Genomic DNA, 12,595 nt, shown 5'->3' on the forward strand with positions numbered 1-12,595 from the left:
CTTATGAGTTAGATGTATTACACTTTCAGCTGCTATTATCCTGCTTTAAATGTGAATACTGTACTGTATAGCAATGAAATAAGGAAAGTGGTGCTAGATGAAAAAAAGGTGAAAAAGCTGAACAGATACTTGGCATTGATTATTTGCAGTTGAAAAACACCCTTTTACCTTCCAGGTTAAAGAGTAATTATCAGCTAGTCATGCAGATCAAAACCAAAACCAGGAAAAGTTAAAAAAGAATGACACCATTATCACTTGGTTAACCCTCTCAGGGTCAAGACCCCTGAAAAGATAGACAATCTTTTTCTAAAAGTAATGAAACCATAAGCACAAAATTTAATAGAAAACTTACAGAATTATGCTATTGCAAAGTTAGCAGTCTTGGCGATATTTATGCATTGGTGACTTCACCCAATTTGTGCCCTATTTTTGGCCAATTCCATTGTTTCAGTCAACTAAACTCATAGCTATTTCATTAGTATTACAACTATTATATCGATTAAGTGCAAGAAACTGCCCCTTTACCTATTGATAATTTGGCTAATTTAACACCAAATTAAATAATTGCCCATTTTAAAATAGGGTCCAGAATAAACAATGTAGACATTCCTGGAACTAAAAACCATTTCCTCTGTTCCTTAGTCATGTTTCCAGGCCTCTCTTATATTATGCTTGTTTTCCCTTTTGAATTTTTATTCACACCAGGCAGACATCAACCAAATCTTTAAATGGGCTGCAGAAAACTAAGAAGTTCAATGATGAGAAAATTCAATTCCTCCGACACGGAAAACATGAGGAAATTAAAACTATCAGATTATAAAACAAATTCCAGTGTATCAATCGCATCTGCTAGAAAAATGACAGGATGGATAATTAGAACCTTCAAAACTAGGGATGCCAAGCCAATGATGACACTTCAGGTCACTTGTTCTATCTAGGCTGGAATATTGCTGCAATTTCACCAGCACCTTTCAGGGCAGGTGAAATTGCTGACCTAGAAAATGTACAGAGAACCTTCACAGCACATACAACTGATAAAACACATAAATTACTGAGAACGCTTGAAGTTCCTCAACCTGTACTCCGTAGAATGCAGGCGGGAGAGATACACGATTATATACACTTGGAAAATCCTAGAGGGATTAGTACCAAGGTTGCACACAAAAATCACTCCTTATGAAAGCAAGACTCGACATTATTATTATAATCAAAAAGAAGCGCTAAGCCACAAGGACTATACAGCGCTGCAGGGCAGGAAGGAAGCGAGGGCATCAGGTGGCAAAAGGGAGATGGATGAGTAATAGGTTACGGATAACAGCGGGGTAGTGGATGGTGAAAGGGTAAAGGGCAGCAAGAGACTGAACTAGAAAGGGCTGAGGGGAGTGCAAAAAGTATCATCAGAGTTTGTGGAGTAAATCAGTCGTTGTCAAGAAGTCAATGAGAGAGTCAGGATTAAAGGAAGGTCCATCAGCAAGAAGGGAAGGTAAAGAGAGAGTAGTAGAACGAAGACGACGTTGGAGGTAAATTCTGCGTGCTCGTTGATAGAGAGGGCAGTCTAACAGAATGTGGCTAATCGATACTGGAACTTGACACTGCTCACAGAGAGGAACAGGGTGCCTCTCCATGAGATACCCATGAGTAAGACGAGTGTGGCCAATGCGAAGGCGGGAGAGAGTGGTCTCCCAACCTCGGCACTGATGACAAGAAGACGGCCAGTAACCTATGCTCGGTTTAATAGAATGAAGTTTGTTACCAAGCAGAGTTGACCAACGTTGTTGCCAACGGGTGCGAAGGTGGGTAGCTATTGCAGCAAAATAGTCCAGAAATGGAACACCTCGATAGGAAATCGGAAGGTCATGTACTGCTGACCGCGCAGCAGTGTCTGCCTGTTCATTGCCCTGTACGTCGACATGACCAGGGACCCAACAAAAAACAATATCTTTATGTTTGGTAGAGATACGGCGTAGCCAAAGTTGGATACGGAGAACTAGGGGATGAGATGTATCAAATTTTCGTATAGCCTGTAGAGCATTAAGGGAGTCTGAGACTACTACAAATGATGACACAGGCATAGATGCGATACGAATAAGTGCTGTAAGAATGGCATACAGTTCAGCAGTAAAAATGCTAGCTGAAGATAGTAAATGCCCCCACACGACGCTGTCCGGAAACACTGCTGCGAATCCGACGCCGTCTGAAGACTTGGAGCCATCTGTGTACACAGCGGTGGCATGAGAATGGGAGTGGAAGTGATCAAGAAAAAGAGAGCGGGAAGCCACCGTAGGCAGTTGAGCTTTCGAGCAAGGGAGTGAGAAAGAACAGACCCGAACAGCTGGAACTTCCCAGGGGGGTAGGGAAAAGTGAGATGCTACATGAACATATAAAGGTGGTAACTGAAGGGAAGACGAGTGAATGTAGGCGAAGAGAAAAGGGATGGAGCAAACAGGGGCGGCGAACGAATAAAGAATGTCTACTAATATCGGTGACCATTCTATAAATGGAAGGATTGTGTAGATCGTGAGAGCGTACATAGTAGCGAAGGCAATGGGCATCACGGCGATCAGACAAGGATGGAACATTCGCTTCTGCATAGAGGCTCTCAACAGGGAAAGAGCGAAAAGCACCAAGGCACAAACGTAATCCTTGGTGATGGATAGAGTTAAGGCTAGAGAGAGTAGCAGGAGAGGCCGCGGAATAAATCTGGTCACCATAATCGAGTTTTGATAAAACGAGGGCTGAATGTAGGCGAAGCAGAGTTTGACGATCAGCTCCCCAGGAAAGATGAGCAAGGGTTTTAAGAATGTTTAGCCGGCTGTGACAAGTTGCCTTCAGAGAGGTAATGTGAGGTTTCCAGGATAACCGACGGTCAAGGAGAAGGCCTAGAAACCTGACTATCACGTTCAGGGATACGGGAGCCATAGAGATACAAAGGATGATCGGAGATAACAGAGCGTCTAGTGAAAGTAATTTGGTGAGTTTTGGTACTTGAAAATTTAAACCCATGTGTGGTGGCCCAAGTGGAAAAATGGTCGATGGCATGCTGGAGAGAAACTGCAATAAGGTGACAGTCAGCGCCTGCACAAGCAATAGCGAAGTCATCAACATAAGAGTGATGACCAAATATTGGGTGGAAGAACAGAGGCCAAATCATTTATAGCAAGGAGAAAAAGTGTTGTGCTTAGAACACATCCCTGAGGGACACCTTCAGCTTGGACGAAGTCCGGGGAAAGAACATTATTGACTCGAACACGGAAATGTCTGTCAGTTAAAAAGTTCTTAAGGAAGGATGGTAGATTGCCTCAGAAGCCTAAGGAATGGGCCTGGGCCAAAATATTATACCTCCAAGTTGTGTCATATGCCTTCTCAAGGTCAAAAAATATGGCAATAACTGAGTGATTATTCGCAAAGGCATTACGAACATACGTATCCAAGTATAGTAAGGGGTCTATGGTAGAATGACCCTTACGAAAGCCATATTGACTAGCGGAGAGACTGTTGTGTGTCTCTAAATACCACATTAAACGTTGATTTACGAGAGGTTCCATCACTTTGCAAACTGCACTAGTAAGAGCGATGGGGCGATAGTGGGAGGCATCATGTCCTGTAGTACCCGGTTTGCGGAAAGGGAGAACAATGGCAGATTTCCACAGCTGGGGAAGAACTCCTTGTGCCCAAATAAGATTGAAGAGGTGTAAGAGGACTACAAGGGCTGACCGATGTAAATGTTGTAACATACGAATATGAATGTCGTCAGGCCCAGCTGCCGATGATCGGCAAGCTGAGAGCGTTGCCTCCAGTTCTTGAAGTGTAAAAGGCAAATTATACTGTTCTTCTCTGAGAGAAGAAAAGTCCAAGGGTACTAACACTCTGGCAGACTTTGAGGAAAGAAACGAGGGGCATAGATGGAGCCCTCGGGAAATACGGACCAGATGTGTGCCAAGTTCAATGGCAACGTCGAGAGGGTTTGCTACATCAACACCAGCGACCTGTAGAACAGGAGCCAGGTCAGGAGAGTATTTACCACTCAATTTCCTCACTTTTTTCCAGACTGCACTCATAGAAGAAGCAGAGGTGATGGTGGAAACAGTCTCGCCAACAAGTGCGTTTAGCTTCACGGATGACACGGCGAGCGATCGCACGCTTCTGCTTAAAATCAAGAAGTCTCTCAGCGGTACTATTGTACCGGTACCTGCCCCATGCAGCACGTTTCAAACGTACTGCACGAGCACAAGCAGGAGACCACCAAGGCACGCACTTCTGAGAATGCCTGCCTGAGGTTTGGGGTATAGAATGAGAAGCTGCAGTATAAACTGACGTCGAGAAGATGTGTAGGAGCTCATCAATGGAGGATGAAGGAACCTCACTAAAAGCAGTGAGGTGTGAGTAAAGATCCCAATTTGCCCGATCAAATTGCCAGCGAGGGCTACGGAAAGGTGGTGAATAGGAAGAGAAGTAAGAATGATCGGAAAATGATCGCTGTCATGTAAGTCTGGTAGAACAGACCAGGTGAAGTCTAGTGCAGTGGAGGAAGAGCAGACTGATAGATCGATGCAAGAGAGAATATGAGTACGAGGATCAAAATGGGTGGGAGTACCCGTATTTAAAACATGGAGGGGGTGAGAGGCGAGAAAAGCCTCCAACTGGATGCCACGTGAGTCACAATGAGACCCCCCCCCCAGAGGAAATGGTGGGCATTAAAATCACCAAGTAACAGAAGTGGTGGCGGTAAGGATGAAACAAGAAAGGCAAAGTCTGGGATAGAAAATGCCCGAGAAGGAGAGAGATATAAAGAACATATTGTAAACCACTTATTCAAGTGGATACGGGCTGCAGTGTAATGCAGCGAGGTATGGACAAATAGTTGACAGTACGGAATATCATTGCGTAGAAGAAGGGCACTTTCATTAAAGGTCCCATCTGAGAAAGGATCCGAAGAATACAATAAATTATAGCCTGAGATAGGTTGGAAAACAGCCGAGTGTAATTTTGGTTCTTGTAAGCAAGCACCAACAGGGGAAAACCTGGAAAGCAACATCTGAAGCTCACCCCGATTACCCCTGAGGCCGCGGATATTCCACTGTAAATAGGCCATGATTGGCGATAAAGAAAATACCAGGAATCTGTAGGTAAAGGCACCTACGGACTAGAGGGGTTAGAAAAGTCAACGTGTGGTGGCATTGGAAGACGTTCGAGTAGCGAAGGAACGGAGCGTTGCGAAGAATGGGGTTGTGAAGATGGAGGAGAGGGAAGAGAAGGAACAGGAAGTGAATCAGTGTCCATGGAAGGTTTAGTCTCTGCAATATATTCTGAAATGGCTTCAAGTGTTTCTGAATTCAAAGATGTATGGGAGACCATATTGGAGATAGAAGGAGGAGGGTGAGTTAAGATTGGGACAGTAATGGACTGTACCAAAGTAGAGGGGGAGGGAAGAGTGTAAGGGACTGGAGATGAAGTGTGGGGGGGGGACAGAAGAGGCAGAAACCTGGGAGGTGGCAGAAGAGGGAGAAACTTGGGAGGGGACGGGGGTGGAAGGCATAGTATGAGGAGGAGGGTGAATCTCCACACTTGTAATAGAGCCAGAGAGAGGGGAAGAACTAGGTACAGAGACTGGAAAGGTAAAGTGTGGAGGTGGAAGAAGGGAAGGAAGGGGCAAAGAAGATTTGAGCAATGTGGATTTTTTGGACTTCTGAGTAGAGGGGCGATTGGTATTAGGTGTTGTACGAGGTCTTGTCGATACTGGGGCTTGTGAGGAAGGACGCGAAGATTTGAGAACAGACTGAGTTGTAGTCGGGACGTCAGAGCCAAAGACAGCAAAAGGATTAGATGCCGTAGTGGCTAAGGGAGGGGGTAATAACAGAGGAGGCTGCAGAAGATGAGACCCCAGAAGTGGGGGGATGTTTGGAAACACGAGAATAAGAAACACGGGGTAGTCTCCCTTGGAGGCGGAGATGAGTAACTGCCATAGCATAAGGGAGACCTTCTGCCTCTTTGAGGCAACGGATTTCACGTTCATTTAAGTAGACCTGGCAACGGCGGGAGTACGAAGGGTGAGCTTCATTACAATTAAGGCAAGATGGAGGTTGACTGCAAGATGTATTAGAATGGTCGTCGGCACCACAGACTGGGCATTCGGCCATAGATCTGCAGTATTTCGCTGGGTGACCAAAACGCCAGCAATTTCTACATTGTTGCGGTGTAGGTATCACCTTTCGAACTTGTAACCGATGTCCCACGACATATACAGAGGACGGGAGTTCTCGGCTGTCAAAAGTTAAACAAGCCACATTGCAAGGGTAACGTCTCCGCCCCCGGGCAGGAAGGACGTAAGTGTCTACTTTGAGGATTGGGAGATCCTGGAGTTCCAGCTGTTCAAAAATGTCATTGCCACATGACTGGAAATTCTGTTGGACTATGGTATGGGGCAGAATGACAGTACCACTACAAGAATTGAGAGAAAGACGTTTTTCAATAGTGATAGGAGTACATAGTATCGATATTCGAAAGGAGAGAAAGATCATGAGCTTGGGTAGCATTCTGGACAGTGACGATGCGCATACCGCTCTTGAGAGCATGAAATGAAATATCTCTACCAACATGACGCAGGAGCGCTTTGCCAATACTATGGTCAGAAAGGTAGGCAGAAGAAGAAGTCTGTCTTAAAGTAAAGAATTTAGTCCATTGTGTGGTCCGAAACTGAGCGTGGAGAGGGAGTGCTTGACGTGTCGGTCTTTTCCGAGTAGAATGGGAAGGTAACGAAGGAGCATCATCAGGAGATTGACGTTGGCGTGTAGGAGTAGGACCTGAGTTGGTCCGGCGTGAAATGGGCGGGCGATTCGAAAATTGCTGTACCATAGAGGGAGAAGCCGGAAGCATAGTCAAAGGAGAGCGGAGTTCAGACAAATCGAAGGAGTCAGTCGAAGCCCCGGTACCTGAAGAGGGTGAGGAAACAGCACCAGCAAGAGGTACAGGGGCATCAGGAGTGTCCGAAGAGTGGTCTAAACACAAGGCAGGGTCAGAATGGGGTGCAGTATCAAGAAGGGGCCCGGGGGTAGTGGGTTCATGGACTAGGGCTGCCTTGGTTAGGTTACTCCTTTGCTTTTTGTTTTTAAGAAAAAAAAAGAAAGAAAATAAAAATAAAAAAAAGAATAAAAAAAGGGGGAGCGGGGAGGACTAGTTCCCAGGAGGAATGAAAGGGCCGGAAATCTCCCTCCGCGCCCAAGAGGACCTCAGCACCGCTAGTAGCGCAGATGCAGCATGGAACCCGTGCCATACCCTACCCTTCATGCCAGTAAACCAGCAATCCAGGATAGCAACCTCACATCTGCCGAGCTACCTCAGTGGACAAAAGAGAGGGCGGCCGGATATCTGCCACAAAGCATACCTCCTTTGGCCACCACCCCCGGAATCCGAAAGGTGGCCTCCAGAGATACACCCGTCGCCCGAAAGACACCCAAAGCTACTCCGGGATACCGGAGAGGGATCGGGACATCTCCAGGCAATCCAGATTCCACGGCAAACTACGCCACCGCCAAGAACCTCAACAGAATGGGATGGACCCCGGTGTCCTTTCCCCTACCTAGGAACTAGCGCGCCTGTGGGAGAAATCCCAAAGGCCAAAAAGAGGAAGGGCAAAAGGGAGGGGTGAGGAGGAGGAGGAGGAGGAGGAGGAGGAATGGAAAAAGGGGAGGATGGGATAGGGGAGGGGAGAATGGGGGGTAATTAGGTTCGGTCTGAGGAAGAAGACCGACAGGGCTAATTCCTCAGACCAAGAGCCTCTTCACCACGCCAAGGAGCCCCCCTTGAAGAGGCAAGACTCGGCAGATGATGCAACATCCCTGCAATGAAAAGGAGGGGTGCCAAAAGCACGATAAGAGATAACACAATAAGTGTCAGGGGCCCAAGACTGTTCAACTGCCTTCCAGCATACATAAGTGGGATTACCAATAGACTCCTGGCTGTCTTCAAGAAGGCACTGGACAGGTACCTGAAGTCAGTACCTAACCAGCCGGGCTGTGGTTCGTATGGCAGGTTGTGTGCGGCTTACAGTAACAGCCTGGTTGATCAAGCCTTGACCCACCATGAGGCCTGGTCACAGACCGGGCCACAGGGGTGTTGACCCCCGAAACCCTTTCCAGGTATACACAAAAAATATAAGATTTAACATTATGCAGACTACTGCATTACTGTAATTGTCTAAATGTTAGTGCATTCCTAAATGCATATTAGACTGACCAGTTAGATGCGTATTGGACAAGCGACATCATTTGTGTATTCTGTAATATTGGCAAAAATCAAATATTTCTGCTACTTTAAGCTCTATTTCAAGCTACTTTCAGTCCTCAAACCAATCAAAATCATCTATTTCTGTAATATATCTTCCATGCTATCAAACGAGACCAAGAAACAGAGAATACAACCATATAAAATAAAACCATATAAAAATACACTGTAAAGTTGATGTTTTAAACCAAAAACACTTGTTTTTTCTCTTATTATGCAATGCATGCTGCAGGATTTTTTTTATGTGGTGCACACTTACCACAGACCCATTTTCTCTCATATCTAGGCCCAAACTTATTGCTCACAGCTTATCTGAGCTGAGCTCATGGCATAGTACTATGGGACTGACCCTGGCTTCAAAGCCATAATACAATGGGATTGACACCGAAAGAGTTAACTATCAAAAAAATTAGTATGCATATTTAAATACTGTATACAAATATAAATACAGTATATAATAAACAAGAAAATTAGTAAATTATAATTCTGCACACAATGAGAACTAACCCCATACCCCTGTACTTCTTTAATGCTGAAATATCTTGTTCCAATAACTTCTAAACACCTCCTGAAATTGACGTAGCGTAATTCTACGAAGGAGAAATGTCAACTACAGTGCTATACTTCCTGGAAAATTATTCTAGTACTGAGTTATTGTAAGGATATGAAAATTTTTGTGGCTTAATATGGCTAATCTCATGAAAATAGTTTATCAATGACAGGTATCACACTGAAACTATTAACTGAAAAGCCTACGGGAACAAGTATAAAACTAGAGCTGTATAACTAAACAAAATTGTAGCACAAGAACAGTGATAATTTCAACATGGTGAATCTAATGACAATACCACTGTAATACAAGAATTGAAAATCCCACCATAATAAAACTAATGGTAATTCCAGCATAAAATTACTTTTTTTTTACTTTATGGGCATTTCCCACCCAGGTAGGGTAACCCAAACAAGAAAACACTAACTCTCTAGCTTCCTCTCCTGAGGGATACAGATGTCATGATTCAGTGCTGAGCTGCCAGAATAAAACTGATAATTCTGCCATAATGAACCTGATAATCATTTTAACATAACTAGTCACTATTCAAATAAAAAAGGTACTCTCAACTTATATAATGAACACTATATTTCAATTATGCAAGTGGAAAGTATTATACTACAGTATTTCATTAATAAGTATAAATCATAAAATAAATTGGCATGCCTTTTGTACAAATAAATATCAAAGCAGTCATAAATATGCAGGCAGTGTATCAAAATAAGTCAACATGCAAGAGATAATGAAAAGAATCCACAGCACTGTACAGGTACCTGCAAGAACTGTCACAGCAGTTTATGCTTGCGTCAAGCAGGTCATCTTTTTGACAACGTTCTAAGTCACTCAAATATATATCTGATTATTGCCAGCTAAATCTTTGCATACACACTATAGTGACCAGCATGTACAGTAGTGTGTGCATATCCTAAAATGAAAACATGAATGCCATACCTGTTAGATGTTTTTTCCGAAGTTATTAATAATTTACAGTATATACATGTACAATACATGTATAACATTTTGTGGAACTACATGAAACAAGGCAACACACAAAATCCTTTACCAACAAATATAGTGTACAAATAACCCTTATTTAAGGAAGAGAAAGGAATGATATTTTCGTCCAACTTCGACCATCAACAAGGGGTTAGTAGTACTGGAATGTCAACATTACTTTTTTTCTAAGTGCAGGTTGTGTACTGTTCTAGCCAGGGTATTGTGACTTCATTCTTTACCAACAAATTATTATACATCAATACTATATACCTATCAAGCTGTTTTGGAATGAACCACATTTGCAGATTATATACTGTATGTATGTATATATACATATATATATATATATATATATATATATATATATATATATATATATATATATATATATATATATATATATATATATATATATATATATATATATATACATATATATATAATTTTTTTTTTTCAACAAGTCGGCCGTCTCCCACCGAGGCAGGGTGACCCAAAAAGAAAGAAAATCCCCAAAAAGAAAATACTTTCATCATCATTCAACACTTTCACCTCACTCACACACAATCACTCTTTTTGCAGAGGTGCTCAGAACACAACAGTTTAGAAGCATACACATGATAAAGATATGTTGTGTATCTTTATATGTGTATGCTTCTAAACTGTTGTATTCTGAGCACCTCTGCAAAAACAGTGATTGTGTGTGAGTGAGGTGAAAGTGTGTATATATATATATATATATATATATATATATATATATATATATATATATATATATATATATATATATATATATATTATACATTATATATATATATTATACATATATATATATAAATATATATATATATATATTATACATTATATATCTATATATTATACATATATATTATTATTTATTTTTTTTATTATCACACTGGCCGATTCCCAGCAAGGCAGGGTGGCCCGAAAAAGAAAAACTTTCACCATCATTCACTCCATCACTGTCTTGCCAGAAGGGTGCTTTACACTACAGTTTTTAAACTGCAACATTAACACCCCTCCTTCAGAGTGCAGGCACTGTACTTCCCATCTCCAGGACTCAAGTCCGGCCTGCCGGTTTCCCTGAACCCCTTCATAAATGTTACTTTGCTCACACTCCAACAGCACGTCAAGTATTAAAAACCATTTGTCTCCATTCACTCCTATCAAACACGCTCATGCATACCTGCTGGAAGTCCAAGCCCCTCGCACACAAAACCTCCTTTACCCCCTCTCTCCAACCTTTCCTAGGCCGACCACTACCCCGCCTTCCTTCCACTACAGACTGATACACTCTTGAAGTCATTCTGTTTCGCTCCATTCTCTCCACATGTCCGAACCACCTCAACAACCCTTCCTCAGCCCTCTGGACAACAGTTTTGGTAATCCCGCACCTCCTCCTAACTTCCAAACTACGAATTCTCTGCATTATATTCACACCACACATTGCCCTCAGACATGACATCTCCACTGCCTCCAGCCTTCTCCTCGCTGCAACATTCATCACCCATGCTTCACACCCATATAAGAGCGTTGGTAAAACTATACTCTCATACATTCCCCTCTTTGCCTCCAAGGACAAAGTTCTTTGTCTCCACAGACTCCTAAGTGCACCACTCACTCTTTTTCCCTCATCAATTCTATGATTCACCTTATCTTTCATAGACCCATCCGCTGACACGTCCACTCCCAAATATCTGAATACATTCACCTCCTCCATACTCTCTCCCTCCAATCTGATATTCAATCTTTCATCACCTAATCTTTTTATCCTCATAACCTTACTCTTTCCTGTATTCACCTTTAATTTTCTTCTTTTGCACACCCTATAATATAATATATATATATATATATATATATGTATGTATATATATATATATATATATATATATATATCACCCTGCCTCGGTGGGAGACGGCCGACTTGTTGAAAAAAAAAAAAAAAATATATATATACATATATATACATATGTATATATATAAGTATATATGTATATATATATATACATATATATATATATATATATATATATATATTATATATATATATATATATGTATATATGTGTGTATATATATATATATATATATATATGTATATATATATATATATATATATATATATATATATATATATATATATGTAGAGTGGCGCCCCGCAGAGCGACCTTAATCCGTGCAAGAGGGCTGGTTGTTATGCGAAATGCTCGGTATGCGAATGAATTTTCCCCATAAGAAATAATGGAAATCAAATTAATCCGTGCAAGACACCCAAAAGTATGAAAAAAAAAATTTTACCACATGAAATATACATTTTCCTACACACAAAGAGAAGGATACATGCACATTAGCAGAGTAGTACATGCACAATATATATTGTGCATGTACTACTCTACTAAATGAAGAATAAATGACACTTACCTTTATTGAAGATGCAGCAATGACTGATGAGACACTGTGTCCTGGGAGTGCCTTTTCCTCCTGAGTACTGTAGGTCCTGTTTGGCATTTTCTTCCAGAACAGGCCTTATCACACTGTGTATGCCACTACGATTCTTAAATCTCTCAAACCAACCATTGCTGGCTTTAAATTCACCAATATGAGCACTAGTTCCAGGCATTTTTCCCTGTTCACCTGGGTGTTAGTCGACTGGTGTGGGTTGCATCCTGGGAGACAAGATTAAGGACCCCAATGGAAATAAGTTAGACAGTCTTCGATGACACTGACTTTTTTGGGCTATCCTGGGTGGCAA

General features: G+C 42.1%; 1 protein-coding gene across 1 annotated transcript in view; it reads right to left on the bottom strand.

Moving 5' to 3' along the window:
* LOC128687635 (uncharacterized) overlaps positions 1-12,595 on the bottom strand; it is a 110,405-nt gene that overhangs the window by 385 nt on the left and 97,425 nt on the right. The gene's annotated exons all lie outside the window — the stretch shown is intronic.

This window comes from Cherax quadricarinatus, chromosome 11 (assembly GCF_038502225.1).
Source record: "Cherax quadricarinatus isolate ZL_2023a chromosome 11, ASM3850222v1, whole genome shotgun sequence".
NCBI lineage: Eukaryota > Metazoa > Arthropoda > Malacostraca > Decapoda > Parastacidae > Cherax > Cherax quadricarinatus.